This window comes from Podarcis vaucheri, assembly GCF_965113315.1.
Source record: "Podarcis vaucheri genome assembly, chromosome: 13".
In the NCBI taxonomy this organism is placed as follows: Eukaryota; Metazoa; Chordata; class Lepidosauria; order Squamata; family Lacertidae; genus Podarcis; species Podarcis vaucheri.
Window position 1 is genome coordinate 52,752,671 of NC_138751.1, and position 17,367 is coordinate 52,770,037.

Sequence of the window (17,367 nt, forward strand, 5' to 3'; positions counted from 1 at the left end):
CTGTTTTTAAAGAACCAGGAGGCAACCCTTCTTTAGGTATACAGGACCCACACTGTGAATGGTGCTTGCAAATGTACTGGGAGCCACATCTGCTTTTTAGAACAGGGGTGAGCCTGCAGCTTCCTCACGCCCATTTCCTTGGAACCAGGAACAGGAAGCTGAAGTGCTTTTTCTATCAGGATTTTTGCAGGGAGCAGCAGTGCTTTTCTTCAGCCAGAATTCTCCTCAACTCCATTCAAGCATCTTAAAAAGATTAGTATTTATTTATTTATTTGCCCAACTTCCGCCTGCTTTTACCCTTCTGGCCGGGAAAGGAATCTCACCCCCTGGCAACACAGCTAAGATGGCTCACTGCTTCGTGCCCAGGGAAGGGCCGCCCTTGCCCGCTGCAGCGGACACCTCGTGTGTAAAGAGAGGGATGCTGGTTGGGAAGCAGTGGAAAAGCTCTAAATTGATGCAGGATTGCAGGCGGTATGAACATCATTTTATGGAATTAAATGTGAGATACAATACAATAAAATACAGTATATACGAAGCAAAAGCAATTTGGGCACCATTTGGGGGGAAAGGGTTGTTTTCAGTCCTGATCTGGAGGCTTTCTTCTACTTGGAAATAAATCACAACAGTTCAATGGAGTTTCATCCCAAGTAAAATATGCATGGATTTGGGGCTTCAATGGCTAAAGCCATTTGTGTTTGTGGAAATACTTCTGCCTTGAGACCGTCCAGAGCAATTGCTGGTTAGTGTAGGCTAATAATAATAATAATAATAATAATAATAGTTATTTGTACCATGCCCTGGTTGTGCTCTCTGAGCACTCTCCACACCAAACAATCTCTGAGTTTCTTTCAAGTGCCGCCCTACCAGTGATTGTGCAAAAACATTTAACGCCATTTTAAAACTGCCAAGAAAAGATGCTTGGGGATCAAACTGAGCGCATCTGCATAACTCCTTTTGCAGAACGTTCTGATTCTGTTCAGATGCATTGTAAGTTTGTTCCGTCTGGGCATTCCAAAGATGTGAAAGCCCCACCCACAACCCCCAAAACTCTTATTCAGTCACCTGTCTGGTGTCTGAGACTTTATCAGGCGTTGTCTACACAATTTCAAGTTTTCAAAGACCACAAGGACTAGAAATCTGCCTTTTATTTATTTATTTATTTATTTAAAAGTAAGATTAGCAGGAAGCTGGATTTTGTACCCTATTATACCTTCTGCTGGGACGCGGGTGGTGCTGTGGGTTAAACCACAGAGCCTAGGACTTGCCGATCAGAAGGTTGGTGGTTCCAATCCCCGCGATGGGGTGAGCTCCCGTTGCTCGGACCCTGCTCCTGCCAACCTAGCAGTTCAACAGCACGTCAAAGTGCAAGAAGTAGATAAATAGGTACCGCTCCGGCGGGAAGGTAAACGGCGTCTTCCTGCGCTGCTCTGGTTCGTCAGAAGCGGCTTAGTCATGCTGGACAAATGACCCGGAAGCTGTACGCCAGCTCCCTCAGCCAATAAAGCGAGATGAGCGTCGCAACCCCAGAGTCGGCCAGGACTGGACCTAATGGTCAGGTGTCCCTTTATACCTTCTGTAGTTTTTGTTGTTTTGTACATCAGTTGCAACATGAACACAATTCTACACAGACACACACAATGGCAAGGCATGTTGTTTTAAAATCCTAATGTGCCTGCCAGATGGTGGTGTTTCAAAAACATCCGAAAGTGCAACATGCTGCATTTACATCAAACCCTTGTCTTTTATTCTGTTCTTCCCTCGTTGAAGAACTCTTCATAGTCTTGGGATTTCACTTTTGGCGGATTTCGAAAACAATGAACTCTCAGCACTGGCAAGTATATGCAGAACTGCTCGCATTATTCAGAATTGGGCATTATCCACAAATGATCCTGTATGATCTAATACCACAGTTGCTGAATAATAATAATAATAATAATAATAATAATAATAATAATAATAATTTATACCCTGCCCCTCCGGCTGGGTTTCCCCAATCACTCTGGGCGGCTTCCAACCAAATATTAAAAACAATACAGCAATTGTTTGTATGCAGACATAGAGCCAAAAAACATAGCCACCAAGCAGCGCATTGTGTCAAGTGAGGCTTCACACAACCATGTAGCCACGTAATAGCAATGGGTGCAAATTGGGGACAGGAATTGCAATTTCTCAATTGCATGCTGTAGCTCCAGCAGGTCAGGTGAACCTGTGTTATCCCTGCAATTACCTGTGTTCTCCCTGTGTTAACAGAGCAATTTGAAGGAAAGCTTTCTGGGCTGTGTACAACAGACAGAACATAAAAATGCAGAAATACACAGCATCCTTATTTGCAGTGGGTGAGGTGCAGCCATAGCATAAATCTCCACCAGCTGGCCTCCTTTTTAGTTGTTTTCTCGCTGCGTCATCCATCCGTCTTGACATCCAGGTAACATCAACAGCTAGAAGCCAAGTCAGGAGAGTAGTCAGGGGAAGAGAGACCAAGGATTTGGAAGGAAGAGGGACCTCAAGCAGTTGTGGAAGTTGTGCTGGGACTCATTGGGTTGCCTCACGAGTCTGGATAATGCATTATTTTTGAAGAGGATACCTGGATAAATCAAATCAAATACCTTTCTTGCCATCACAGTCTAAAACATTGCAAGTCACTGGGATAATTAAAAGGACAGGGGTGAAGCTGTTGAGGGTCATAAGGTCACATTGTGATTGTGTGCACTTAGATATTCTGCTTCTCCCTGTCTGTTCCCTGAAAGGATGGACCTTTTGGGTAAGATTGTGGCTAAAAAGGATGCTACTAAAAAAAAAAGGGAAATTGCAAGAAATACTGACAATAGAAGAATGGCAGTTACAGATAGGTAGCCATGTTGGTCTGCCATAGTCAAAATAAAAAAAAATCCTTCCAGTAGCACCTTAAAGACCAACTAAGTTAGTTCTTGGTATGAGCTTTCGTGTGCATGCACACTTCTTCAGATACACTGAAACAGAAGTTGCCAGATCCTTCTATATAGTGAGAAAGTGGGGAGGGGTATTACTCAGAAGGGTGGTGGGAATGGGAGATTGGCAGATAGCTGAGATGAGCCTGTTGACGACTCTTAACGACTGTAATAGGTCTTACAGGAAAAGGCAAGGGGTGAGAAGGTGAAAAATGGCTTAGTCATGTATAATGAGATAAGAATCCAATGTCTCTGTTCAGACCAGGTCTCTCCATGGTTTTAAGTTTGGTAATGAGTTGCAATTCAGCAGCTTCTCTTTCCAGTCTATTTCTGAAATTCCTTTGCAGTAAAACAGCTATTTTGAGATCTTGTATAGAATGTCCTGGGAGATTGAAGTGTTCTCCTACACTTCAGAATGGCAGATGAAGAATGGCAGACTTTTTGGAGCTGGCTAACCTGACTGGAAGAATCTGCGGCCAGAAAGAGGAGGAAACACAAGAAGACTGGAAGAAATTTAAAAAATATTTAGTGAGATACTGTAAGATAAGATAATTCGGAAATCCCTAGAAGTAACAGATTAGGCTAAGGGATAGAAAAAGATTAATAATAAAGATTATTATGGATGACAATTGGAAGTAAGGTTAAGAAGTTTGTAATGAAAGAAGATACTGATGTTATAAATATGAAATTGGGAACTGCTAAATATGTAATTTGATGGAATCCAGATTGGAGGGTGTCGAGGAAGTCTTTTAGCAATGTAAATACACCAGGGAATAAGAAGGGGGGGAAATCTTCTTTTATATTGTGTGTGTTTATTAAGTTTTTATGTTGTGTCAAATGTAATGCTTTTCTTTTGTGTTTTTGTCTATGTGTTATAAGAGAAAACTAATGATTTATTATTATTATTATTATTATTATTATTATTATTATTATTATTATTATTTAAAAAGGAGGCTACTAAAGCAGTGATATCGTTGTCCCGATCTGCCAGGAGAAACCTCATTTGACTTCTTCTCAGAGTTCTAGGCTGGAAGTCCAACATTTTGCTCAGCATCAGTTGGTGAGGTCTGCTGTGTCAAGAGCAATCTAAGAAAATGTGGTCCATTGAATCAATACCTGGATTATAAGTACGCCAATTGAACACTCATGACCTGATGCGTTATTATCAAGCCGCGTCAGAAGCTGGACACGGAGCTGCTTTCAGAATATCACCAAGGTGAGTAGCATAGCATTTTGGATCAGGGTGTCACAATCTCAGAAGCGTTAATTCGGAAAGCTGAATTCAAGTGACGCGATAACTGAAACCAGCAATGGCCACGTGGTGGCAGCAAAATACACTTTTTGAAAGAATTGTTCCACTATTTCTTTTAATTCTTTCTCCTTATTTTGATTTAATTTGGGAAGTTTTCTCGCTCTGGTGAGAGTCTTAGAGGCTGTGTGCTGATGCGCTGATCTCTGCCTCTAGTGCCAGGGCTCATTTCCCAAATTGCAAGAGCTCGAACTCTTCAGACCTTGCCTTGCCCTGGCGGGGAGCTTGGTTTTTTGTTGTGTGTGTGTGTGTGTGTGTGTGTGTTTGCATTTATAGAAAGTTTTATTCAGTGTTTTTAAAAGATGGCATGTCAAGTCATCAAGCACAAGGAAAGAAAGATTAAACAGCAAATAGCTGGGTGATATATGGCAAAGAACAAGAACATTCAATCTAAAATGTCCCCTTTCTATAGACTTTTTAATGTCTACAGTTCCACAGTTGCAGACATGAAACAGTAATTGCCTTGAATAGAGATATTTCCTGATTTTTAAAAAAATTACCCAGTTACAAGACATTACTGACAGTAAACACAGAACAAAAGTAATATATTTAAGTATTTAATAGAACAAAAGTAATATATTTAAGTATTTAATAGAACAAAAGTAATATATTTAAGTATTTAATGTGCTTGTTTTCATCAAGGTAGGTGATAATATGGTTTAATATGGTTTACTTGTACCTACAGGGACACAGGTAAGAAGCATTTCCATGAACAGAAGGATGGAGTACGTGCGCATTATAAGAAACCAAGTTTGTGTTCAACCAAAAGATGAGGATCCCCCATTCCTTCACTCTGTGCCGGGTCGTTCAGAATATCCTCAAAACCAATTCAGTCACAGTTGCCTTTCCAGATATCCAGGGACAAGTTAGAACTAGGAAGGAAGACACTGGACCTGCTTCACTGCTTGGAATTCCATCTGCAGCTTCAGCGGTGCATGCAGCCCCGGAATATTTCTCAGAGTAGACAAATTCATCTTATCCTGATTTAGCAACAACAAAATTATCCAGTGTGTCCAAAGGATGAACAGGGAAAAGTTCGCTCTTCACATTTGTAAAGCCTCTGTTTATCACATCACAGCTTTCAAATGCTCCAGCAGCTGAAAAATCAGAAAGTGGAAATCAGTCCTTCAGTTGACATCCAAATGCTCTGGAATTCATCTTTCCACCGTCACCCAATGCCTCTTCCTTCTGCCAGCCGGCGGGGAGCTCGTTGACGGCATCGCCGGGGAATCCTCAAGCTGTTCCTTTTTATTAAAAAAGCAGGGGGGAAAGGATAGTGGTCAAGGACAATGGGAACTGTAGTCAAGCAACCCCTGTAGGAAGGCCCCCAGTTCCCAAACTCATCTTATTAGTGTAAGCCTTTTTTCAGAACTGCCTCCACAGCATGAACACTTACGCTCAACTTGTAGAGGGTTCTCCACACCCTCTGCAAATCTTTCCTTCGTCTTATGTGTTCTGTTTATAAGGGTGGCTTCAGCAGCAGCCACAACAGTGACGACAGGAGATCCTGGAAGAAAGAAGCAGGGGAGAACTCGACACTAAGAACTGCTTTGAGGGGAGAATCCCTGAACATGTGAATGGGCTGTCACAGACCAAACGCCAGGGAGAGAACGTCCCCTCATCCGCCCATCCAGCTGTCACACCCACCCCAGGGAATTTAAGCCCATCCCACTGCGGAGCTCAAAAGAGCCGTTCTTTGGCAGGAACAATCAGATGACTATGAGATGCAGCAGAAGACCATGTCTGACTGCATGGCTTTAAAAGAGGACTTCCTGTTTGTCTGCCATGGCGATCGCCTGTGCCAATTACACTGGAGCCCTTCTGTGCTGGTAATAGAAGATAATATGGGAGTAATTATCCTCCCAACCCCCCTGGGGTTGGGGGGGGCTCTCCACCTGCAGATCGTCCGATACCTGCTGCCTGTCCAGAAGGAAGAGGGGGCAGGGGGAGCTGGGTGTATACTGCACAGCTGTGGCAACTCTCCCAAGCCGGCGCCACAAGCAGAGAACACCTGCTTTTTAAGATAAAAATTTGGACTTAATTAACAGGCATGCCCTGAACCAGCAGAGACAAAATAACTTGCTAATTTAATCAGCCACTGAGAAGGAACTGATCTGGGGAAAGAGTTTAATCATGACCAAAATACAATGGCTTGAAAATGTAAGTGGATGCTATCTTAATTATGAAACGGACTGTTGAAATTTTGACTATGAGTCTGGCAATGATCACTAAGGGAAAGATGAAAGGAATTCGTAATGGAGCTATCATTTTAGCGTAGAGGTATCATCTCAATAACGTCTGGAAGAAGGCCAAGAGTAGAGTTCTGGATATCTGGCTGGGATTAATGGCAGACAATGATGCAGTTAAAATATCTCCGAGAGCAGAAAACGAAACTAAAGATTGCTGAGGAGCAGAAACAACCGTACAAAGGACTGGCCCACTCACTGAAATAATTGATGGATTACTTGTATAGCCCCAGGGGGAGGCGAGCCTTTTTTAATTCTCTTTTGATATATATGCATTTGCAGTTTTACCTGGTTAACCTCTCCCAAAAGTCAATGACTTGAAATACACAAGTGGGTTTGAAAGAACTGCTGCTGTTCCCTCAGTGAAAGGAAGTAAAAAAATCCTGGATTAGAGCTACTTTTTTTTTGCAGAGGTACCAGGATGTTGGGAGATGATACGAGACTATGGAGGGGGATTCTGGAGAGCTGCCCTGAGCTAATGGTGTCTTTCTTTCTGGGATGTGGCGTATAATGGCTCCTGATGGCAGAAACAGAAAATGTAATTGCAGGAAGCGGATAATACCAGGGGAAAATATTTCACCAGAACTATGAAGACGAAGGTAAAAAAAAAATTAGAAATATGGAGCAGAATGAATCTCTCAATGTTAGGAAAAATATCAGCGATTAAAATGAATGTGTTGCCAAAAATGCTATTTCTTTTTCAATCAATACCAGTCATCCTGAAAGATGAATGCTTTAAAAAATGGCAGAACAAGATTTTAAGATTTATCGGGGGGGGGGAGGCCAAGGATAAAACATAAAATACTTACAGATGTAAAAGATAGAGGCGGGTTTGCCCTCCCAGACCGTATTACGAATCTGCTTGTTTGGTATGGATCAGGGACTGGATGAGATTGGACAAGCAAGAGGCATTAGAACTAGAAGGACATGACAACAGATTTGGTTGGCATACATACTTATGGTACGGGAAAGGGAAGATTCATAGAAGCTTTTACAACCATATAATCAGGAAATCATTAATGAGAGTATGGGAGAGATATAAAGACTTATTGGAACAAAAAACTCCGTGGTGGCTTTCACCACATGAAGCATTACTGTTCAAACCACTTGGAAAGAAAGGAAAATGGCTCACATATGCTAATTTATTAAAGGAACATGATGGAAAATGGAAATTAAGAGATTATGATGAGATCAAAGACCACTTTCAGAGTTGGTTGCATTATCGACAACTACATGAAAAATATAAAGAAGACAGTAAGAAAGGATTTAGTTATACTAGAGCTAGGTTTCAAACGGAAGTGATTGAAGGGAAAGTGAAACTACTGAAGGCCGCATACAGCATACTATTAGAATGGGAGACGAAAGATGAAGAGGTAAAATCAGTTATGATTAAATGGGCACAAGATGTAGGTCACAACATTATGATGAAAGATTGGGTTAAATTATGGAAAACTGACTTAAAATTTACAGATTGTTCCCTATTGAAGGAGAATTACATGAAGATGATGTACAGCTGGTACACAACACCAGTGCAGTTAGGGAAAATGTTCAAAACTAGTTCAAATATATGTTGGAAGTGTAAGGAAAAGGAGGGAACATTTTATCATATGTGGTGGGATTGTAAAGTAATTAAAAAAATTTCGGAAATGATATACAATGAATTGAAGAAAATGTTCCATTTAACATTTGTTAAAAAACCCGAGGCATTTTTGTTGGGGATTGTAGGGAAAGACCTGCCAAAAACGTTGAAAAACATCTTCATGTATGCGACAACGGCCACGAGAGTTCTGGTAGCACAAGAATGGAAGACTGAAGAAACCCCAACTAAAGAATCATGGCAAGAAAAACTGATGGATTATGCAGAACTGGCAAAATTGACAAATAAACTACGGGATAAGGATAACTGTGACTTTAAGGATGAATGGGAACCTTTCACAAAGTATTTAAACACGCAACAATGCGAACTGGACTCCTTGGCAGGTTTTGAATAAACATTGACAATTTTTTTACTGATAATAATTAGCTAAACAGTTGGAGGATCTATACAACTCTGTAACATGCAGAAAATAGCAATATTGGAGAAACCAAAGAGTGGAACTGAGGGAAGTCGGGGGGTGGGGTGGGGGATGGATTTTATGGGGGGAGGGGAGGGAGGAAAAATGGGGGGAAATAAGGATATGTTTTTGGAAAATATGTTTTGTTATAACTTTGAATAAAAAAAAATAAAAAAGAAAAAGAAAAGAAAGTTTGAACAGTGGTTGTAAACATAAATGAAAATTAAGTGAAGGAAACATCGGAATGGTTTATTGACTAATTAAGAAATGCAATGTGATATTAAATGATTAGTGTAGGAATAATCGCGGAGTGGACAGTGGGGTCTGGAGGGAGCACACTCTACCAGCAGGCAGCCACAGTCCCCCCCTCAGACAAGCCACGGCTGTTGGAACATCGTTCCCTCTGTCTAACCTTTTGCGGTCTAAGTAGTCAGCGGTGTCCTGTCTGTAACCTTTGTCCCTGAGACCTTTTGTCTCCTTCGTCATACACTGTGCAAGGGGAAAATGACGCGGTGGAAACAGGTGCCAAAATAACTTTGTACCACCCCACGATTTCAACAATGCATTTGGCTGGCATGCATATTTGTGGTACGATAAAGTAAAAGCACATAAAGCGTTTAAAAATCATATTGTTAGAAAAGCATTGTTTAATGTTTGGATAAGATATAAGGATTTGTTAGAAAAGAAAACCCCAAGATGGTTGTCACCAATAGAAGCGAAGGCACATGTCAGGGAACTGACATCGGAGGAAAGGGAAGTGGTAGGGCTCCCAGAGACTGGGAGAGAGTCAACAGCTAAAGCAGGGACCAGTAGGGGGAGCGCGGGGTCTCTGGAGGAGGATCTCAGTAATGCTGAGAGAGACGCAGCAGCCCAGGCAGGAAGCAGAAGGGGAGAGAAAGGGGTGAGAGACACTTCGAGCGAAAATAGCGGGGAGGTGTCAGAAGCAACTGCAGGGAGACCTATGCTTCGCCGGAAGCTGTCACGTCGTGAGTCCAGGAGACGCGTTTCCGTTAAGGAACTTCTTTGCTGGAAGCGCTTCCGCAGACAGCCACTGTCGGACTCTACAAGTGACTAGAGCAGACATGTCTGAGGAGCTCTGTCACACACAGAGGTTTGTGGGGTCGCACAAACTCTGAAGGGGCACTATTTTAAGCACAAGCAGCTAATCATCCCCTGACAGCAGTCCGACAGTCTCTGTACGCTGCCTGTGCAGGAGAAGGCATCATGAGCGACCCAGCAGGAGCCGGAGCCGCAGGGGGTGGAGCTGGTCCAAGCTTGGAAGACAGATACCGAGCATTGGAGGTCCAACTTGCGCTGCAGACGGCGAGGCTCGAGGAGAGGAGGGCTCAAGATGCAGACAAGAAGGGGAGAACCACTCAGTTCCCCAGAAAGGTACCAGGATTAGTGCAGAAGTTTGGGGGGGACCCCAAGGATTACCATGCCTTTAGGACTGAATTGCAATATGCCCTGAATGTGCAGTTTGATGAGTTCCCTGATGAGGAATCCCGAGTTGCTTTCGTAATTGGGCATCTTGAGAAGGGGGCGCGGGACTGGGTTCGACCCCTGATGGCAACGCACAACGATATCCTGAAGGACGCTATGAAATTCTTTCGTGCAATGGATATCATGTTCTCCAGCGATATTGAGGAGGGGGGAGTGCGCAGACAGCTAATGGCTTGCAAGCAGGGAAGCAGATCTGTCCGTGAGTACTGGACTGAATTTACCATGCTGATTCACAGATTGGGGTGGGATTTATCGGCAGCACCCATTCAGATGCTATTTGAAGAAGGTCTTTCTTCAGCTGTGAAAGACGAGCTGGCCAGGAGCCCCAGGGCGGTGTCTATGGATCAGCTGACCAAATCTGCGCTGACCATTGGAGCGCGCCAGGAGGCAAGAGCCTTGGAGAGGCGGGAAGGGAGAGGGGAACGTTGGAAGGAGTTACGCATTCCAGACATTCCTGAGCCAGCTTTCCCGCCGGCAGAGCCGATGGAAATCGGAACAGCCCGCGCGCGCGCAGTTTCAAAGCCCAGTGAGGGGGCGAAGAAGGAGGGAAAGGGACCCCGGAAATGCTATCTCTGCCAACAGCCAGGCCACTTTGCCAGAGTCTGCCCCCAGAGGAAGGAATGGCAAGGGATGGTGGGAACTGTTGAGGGGAAAGAGCAGGGAGAAACGGAGCAGGTAAAAGCCAACGCCTGGTTGCCAGCAGGGCACTGCAGCCAGGCCAAAGAGCAGTGAAAGTGCCCCTTTCCCAAGTGCCAGTGCCAGAAGCTCCTCGACCTGCTCTAGTGATTGAAGTGTCGCTAGAGTTGCAAAATGGACACCTCCTAAAAATAAAGGCGCTGTTGGACTCAGGCAGCTCCTGCAATTTCATGAGCAAGGAGTTTGCGGCTGAACACCAGATACAGACTATCCCCTTAAGCAACCCCCTGCAGGTGACCACGATCGATGGCAGAGAACTGTTGGGAGGAGGCGTCAGCTTGCAGACCATCCCAATGATAATGAGGGTGGCAAGGCACACAGAACTGATAGCGTTTAATGTGGCCACCTTGGGAGGCGCTCCCATTATTTTGGGAATGAGCTGGCTAGCCCTACATGATCCGCTGGTGGGCTGGCATCAAAGAGTGGTTTCCTTCGGTTCCGCACATTGCTTAGAACACTGCAGGGGGGAAAAGGGGTCAGCAGGGGCCCAAGCCACCCTAGCAGGGACGGAAGTGATGGAGAAGGGGAAGGTGCCATCACAGTATGCTGATCTCAGCGACGTGTTCAGCGAGAAGGAAGCTGACCAACTACCCCCGCATAGGCCCTTTGATTGCCAGATCAATTTACTCCCTGGAGCACAGCTTCCTGTAGGCAGGTTGTATGCCATGTCAGACAGGGAGATGCAGGAGTTGCGAGCGTTCATTGACAAGAACCTGAAGAGAGGCTTCATCAGAGAGTCCAAGGCAGCGGGGGGTAGCCCAGTGTTTTTTGTGGATAAAAAGAACACGGACAAGCCGAGACTGGTATGTGACTTTCGGGCCCTAAATGCAGTGACAGAGCCGGTGGCTTTTCCTATGCCCAGGATTGATGATATTTTGACCAGGGTGCGAAAAGGAAAGATTTTTACAAAGCTGGACCTAAGGGGGGCGTACAACCTGATACGTATAAGGAAAGGGGATGAATGGAAGACCACCATGTTCACCCCTTTGGGGGCATTTGAATATCTCGTTATGCCTTTTGGATTACAAGCAGGCTCCGCGTGTTTTCAAGCCTTTATGAACCATGTACTGGGGCCTTTGCTCTACAAGAATTGCGTGGCCTTCTTAGATGACGTGTTGGTGTATTCGGAGAATGAGGAGCAACATGTGAGAGACGTCAGAGAAGTGTTGAGCAGGCTGCAGGCCAACAGACTGTGGGTGAAACTGGAGAAGTGTCAGTTTCATACCAAGGAGGTGGAATTCCTGGGGTACCGCTTGTCAGACAAGGGGTTGGCCATGGACCCCGGCAAGGTTCAAGCGGTGCTGGAATGGAAAACCCCCAAGACTAAGAAGGATGTGCAGAGGTTCCTAGGGTTTGGAAACTTTTATCGTAAGTTCATCCGAAACTTCGCTCACCTGACGGCGCCCATCACGGACTGTCTCAGCAGCAAAAAGAAGTTTGTTTGGACGGGGGAGGCGGAGCGAGCGTTTGAGGAACTGAAAAAGGCCTTCGCCTCTGACGAACAACTTCTACATGTGGATTTACAAAAAAAGCTGAGGGTCGAAACAGACGCTTCTGACAGAGCCATAGGGGCGGTGCTTCTTCTGCAGCCAGGGAAGGAGGGGTCCGAGTGGCGACCGTGTGCCTTCTTTTCGCGAAAGCTGAACAAATCGGAGAGAAACTACACGGTGTATGACCGGGAACTTCTTGCGATTTATGAGGCCTTCCGGAGATGGAGGCACCTACTAATTGGTGCACAACAGAAGGTGCAAGTACGCACGGACCATAAGAATCTAGAGTATTGGAGAACTGCGCGAGTGCTCAACCAACGGCAGTTGAGATGGGCCCAGGAGTTCTCCAAATTTAACTTTGAGATTTGTTACGTACCAGGCCAGGAGAACGTTAGGGCGGACGCTCTATCACGCAAACCTGAATATTTGGAGGGAGAGGGTGCACCCGAAGAGACCCATGTCATTCCCGAGGATCGCTGGGTGTGTGGGGCGGCACTGGTGGGGCTAAGGGAACTGATAGAGGGAACGGTGCAGGATGAATATGCCCAGGACAAACTCAGGGGTCTCAGGAGGGAGGGAGACAAACCCGGGGGTTTTGAGGAGAGAAACGGGGCGTTGTACTACAAGGGAGCGTTATACGTACCTGAAGGAGAATTGAGGGAAAAGGTACTCAAGCAACTGCACGATAGCCCCACAGCAGGGCATTTTGGGCAACACAAAACCATGTGGCTGGTTACCAGGGAATTCTGGTGGCCCAAGGTCAGGGAAGATGTGCGGGAGTATGTGAGAGGGTGTGACCGATGTCAACGAGCCAAGGGGGAGAGGCGGGCACCGGCAGGTTTATTAGAACCACTACCCACGCCGGAAAGACCATGGGAGGCAGTGGCAATAGATTTTATGACTGATCTGCCCAGGTCCAAAGGGAAGACAGCCATTATGGTTGTGGTAGACCTGTTAACCAAGATGGCCCACTTTATAGCCTGCTCACATGCGGTCACAGCAGAAGAAACCGCTAAATTGTTTGTGGAAAATGTGTTTAGATTGCATGGTGCCCCCTTGAGGGTGGTTTCGGACCGAGGGAAACAATTTACTTCCAGGTTCTGGAGGAAGCTCATGAGCTTATTGCATGTAGAGGTGAATTTCTCAACTGCCCGTCATCCAGAAACCAACGGGCAGGCGGAAAGAGCTAATGGTGTCCTCCAGCAATATTTGAGGTGTTATGTGAATGACAGAGAGAATGATTGGGTGGAGAAGCTGGCGTTGGCAGAATTTGCCTATAACAATGCGGAGAACGTGTCCACGGGAATGAGCCCTTTTTTGGCCAATCACGGGTGTCATCCCCGAGCCTTCCCAGGGGGGGAGGGGGAGAACTGGAGCGTTCCAGCCGCAGAACAGTTCGTTGAAGAAATGGAAGCGATCCATCGCCAGCTCCAACTTAATTTAAACAGGGCGAAGGAGGAATATAAGAGGCAGGCAGACAAAACCAGAAGGGAAGGAGAAAGCATTAGGGTGGGGGATCAGGTGTGGTTGTCCACCCAAGGGTTACCATTTAAAGGAGGTTGTAAGAAGTTAAGACCCAAAAGACTGGGCCCATTTGAAGTCACGCAACAGGTCAACCCAGTGGCTTTCAGACTCCGGTTACCTAACCACATGAAGTTGCACCCAGTGTTCCACAGATCATTGCTGTCACCGTATATAGGGGACAGAGAGGGGAGGGTCAATAGGGGACCAGCTATGGAGGAAAAAGAACACAGCTACCATGTAGCGGAGATTCTCGATTCCAGGTGGAGGGGAGAGCAAGTAGAGTATTTGGTAATGTGGGAAGGGGAGCCGGAGTCGGAAAACACCTGGGTCAGGGCAGAGGATGTAGATGACGAGGTTTTGATTGAAACTTTTCATCAGAGATTCCCTCGGAAACCCCAGCCAGTGGCGAGGTTCCGGAGGGAATACTTCGCCACCACCGACGAAGAAGAAGAGTTGGAGGGGTTCGCTGATTCCGAGGTGGAGGAGGATTCAGCGAGTCGGAACGAAGACCGATGGAGGGAAATGTTCGAGACGTCGGAAGATGAGGAGGATTCTTTTAGGGGTTTCAGCTCCTCACCGCCCAGAGGAGAGAGTAGGGGCGGGGGAGAGGGGGGCCCTGGAGGGGAGGTGGATGTCAGGGAACTGACATCGGAGGAAAGGGAAGTGGTAGGGCTCCCAGAGACTGGGAGAGAGTCAACAGCTAAAGCAGGGACCAGCAGGGGGAGCGCGGGGTCTCTGGAGGAGGATCTCAGTAATGCTGAGAGAGACGCAGCAGCCCAGGCAGGAAGCAGAAGGGGAGAGAAAGGGGTGAGAGACACTTCGAGCGAAAATAGCGGGGAGGTGTCAGAAGCAACTGCAGGGAGACCTATGCTTCGCCGGAAGCTGTCACGTCGTGAGTCCAGGAGACGCGTTTCCGTTAAGGAACTTCTTTGCTGGAAGCGCTTCCGCAGACAGCCACTGTCGGACTCTACAAGTGACTAGAGCAGACATGTCTGAGGAGCTCTGTCACACACAGAGGTTTGTGGGGTCGCACAAACTCTGAAGGGGCACTATTTTAAGCACAAGCAGCTAATCATCCCCTGACAGCACAGAAAAAACTCAATATGGAGGCCAAATGGCCAAAATATTGGGAAATTCTGGAACAAGATGGAGACAGAATAAAATTGCAGAGCTTTGAAAAAATGAAAAACAAAGTGCGAGATTGGCTCCATTGTTACCAAATAATGGAGGCATACAATTTGGACAAAAAAGTTGGTTTCCAGGTGGAAAAATCAAAATTGGAAACAGAATTGTTAGATACAAAAATCAAGAATTTGTCAAGAATGTATAACTTGCTGTTGAAATGGAACACTCAGGATGAAATGGTGAAATCAGCTATGATTAAGTGAGCACAAGATGTTGGACATAACATAATGATGGCTGACTGGGAACAGTTATGGACCACAGGTATGAAATTCATGGCATGTAATGCCCTAAGAGAAAATTTAATGAAAATGATTTACAGGTGGTACATGCCCAAGGATTAAGACATTCTGGGAGATGATTTATAATGAAATGAAAAAGATATTCAAATATACCTTCCTGAAGAAACCAGAGGCCTTTCTCCTGGGCATGGTCGGCCAAATGGTGCCAAAGAAGGATAGAACTTTTTTAATGTATGCAACAACAGCAGCAAGAATACTTATCGCGAAGTATTGGAAGACACAAGATTTTCCCACCCGGGAAGAATGGCAGATGAAGTTGATGGACTATATGGAACTGGCGGAAATGACGGGCAGAATCCGAGACCAGGGAGAAGAGTCGGTGGAAGAAGACTGGAAAAAGTTTAAAGACTATTTACAGAAATACTGTAAAATTAATGAATGTTAGAAGAATGTTGGAATGAAGTTATATGGCTTTAGTAGAAATGTTATAAGGAACTAAGTATAAATAGATTAATAGGAGTATTGAAGGAAAAAATAAGGTTAGAATGTGTTAAGATAATTAGAGGATAGAAAACAGAGGAAGATGGAAAGGAATTGCTGAAACAATTAACAGAAGTGTAATACGAATAGGGAGGTGTGAGGCGGTCATTGAAATAAGTGAATGAAAGATAAGATATTGAAATTGTTTGATGTGTTTTAAACTGTTTTTGTTTTGATAGTTTAATGTGTTAGTGTTATGTAGTGTTTTTGTATTGTATTGTATTGTATTGTATTGTATTGTTCTTTTTTTGGGTAGTGTTTAAATTGTTGGAAAAGTAATAAATATTATTATTATTATTATTTTTAAAAAGGGAGGCAGTAGACTCTCCTTCCGTGGAGGTTTTTGAGCAGAGGTGGGATGGCCATCTGCCATGGATGCTTGAGCTGAGATTCTTGCATTGCAGGGGGTTGGTCTAGATGACCCTTAGGGTCCCTCCCACCGTTACAATTCTATAATCCTATGATTTAAAGTGCATCCAATGAGCATTGAAAGCACATGGCGTCCCCCAAATGATCCTGGGCATTGCAGCTTTCCTCTCACAGAACTACAATTCCCTGACAAACTACAATTTCCAGAATCATTTCGGGGAAGAGACCTTCCCCCAAATTCCTAGGAACCAGGAATGGGAAGCTTCTAACAGGATGACTTGTCAAGCAGGCTTATAAAATTTTGTTCCAAAAGGTGCCTCCCCTCTCTCTACTGAGCAATGGCAAGAATCCATGGCTCTCACCTTTGGAGAACTAAGACATGGCAGAGACTGTCTTACCTTTAAGAAATACAGTTTATTCACCTGTTTACACCTTTGCATGAAGGGAGTCTAGATCTTACAGCAAAGTCCGGGACATGTCCCCAACAACAGGGCAGCCAGCCTTCCCAAGTTGGATTCCAGACTCTCTGCTCCTCCTTCTCCCCCCCTTGCTCAAAGCCTCAGTTTTCCTCACCACACACCATTATCCTGGATCTCTTTCAAATCCCCCCCCCCCCCGTCTCTGTTCACACCACAGGGCAAGGGAAAAGGACTTCTTTTGCATTTCCAGTTAGGCTCTCCTTGTCCTTGAATTGTTTCTTAAAGGCCCTTGCTTGGCCAGGACCGTTTGCATAGGGCAGCTCAGGAATTCCTCTGCAGCTTCTATTTCTCCCTTCACATCCCAAATAATCCCCAATTCGTACCATTTATTAATCTCTAGGGTTTAGTGGGATTCCCCCCTCAATCTATAACAATATGATAACTAAGGTCATTCTATTCGGATTCCCAAGGGAATGTCAAGCAGGGAGGGAGGGGGGAAGAGAGAGAGTGGAATTCTGGGGGAGAGAGACGATTGGAGGAGAGTTTGAAAGGGAGTTTGAATGTTGGGGGGGGGAGGCAGTTGAGAGTCAGTTGAGAGCGGTGGGTTCTGGAGGGGGGAGGTCAGCTGGGGTGGGCAGCTCTTCAGCTTAGGATCAGTATGAGAGTCGTTTGATGGTGGCCAAAAAGGAACAGAGACGCAGAGAGGGACTGTGAGTCTCCTGGGGAGGCCGGGGAATGTGGCAGTCCCATGCCCAGCGAAGAGGGGCTCTGCCAGCTGCCCAGGAACAGAATAACCTCAATTTAGGAGTGCCACAGAGCGAGGCTTGGCTTGTATTCCTAATGCCCAGGTGCCTCACACCACCCTC

The 17,367-nt window shown here is 45.4% G+C and overlaps 1 long non-coding RNA gene across 1 annotated transcript; it reads left to right on the forward strand.

Moving 5' to 3' along the window:
- The first annotated feature begins 959 nt into the window (after positions 1-959).
- Positions 960-6,876, forward strand: LOC309516410. The gene is made up of 4 exons (XR_014212890.1): positions 960-1,170; positions 3,919-4,143; positions 6,285-6,396; positions 6,765-6,876. It is a non-coding gene; the product is annotated as an uncharacterized lncRNA (long non-coding RNA).
- The last annotated feature ends 10,491 nt before the right edge of the window (positions 6,877-17,367 follow it).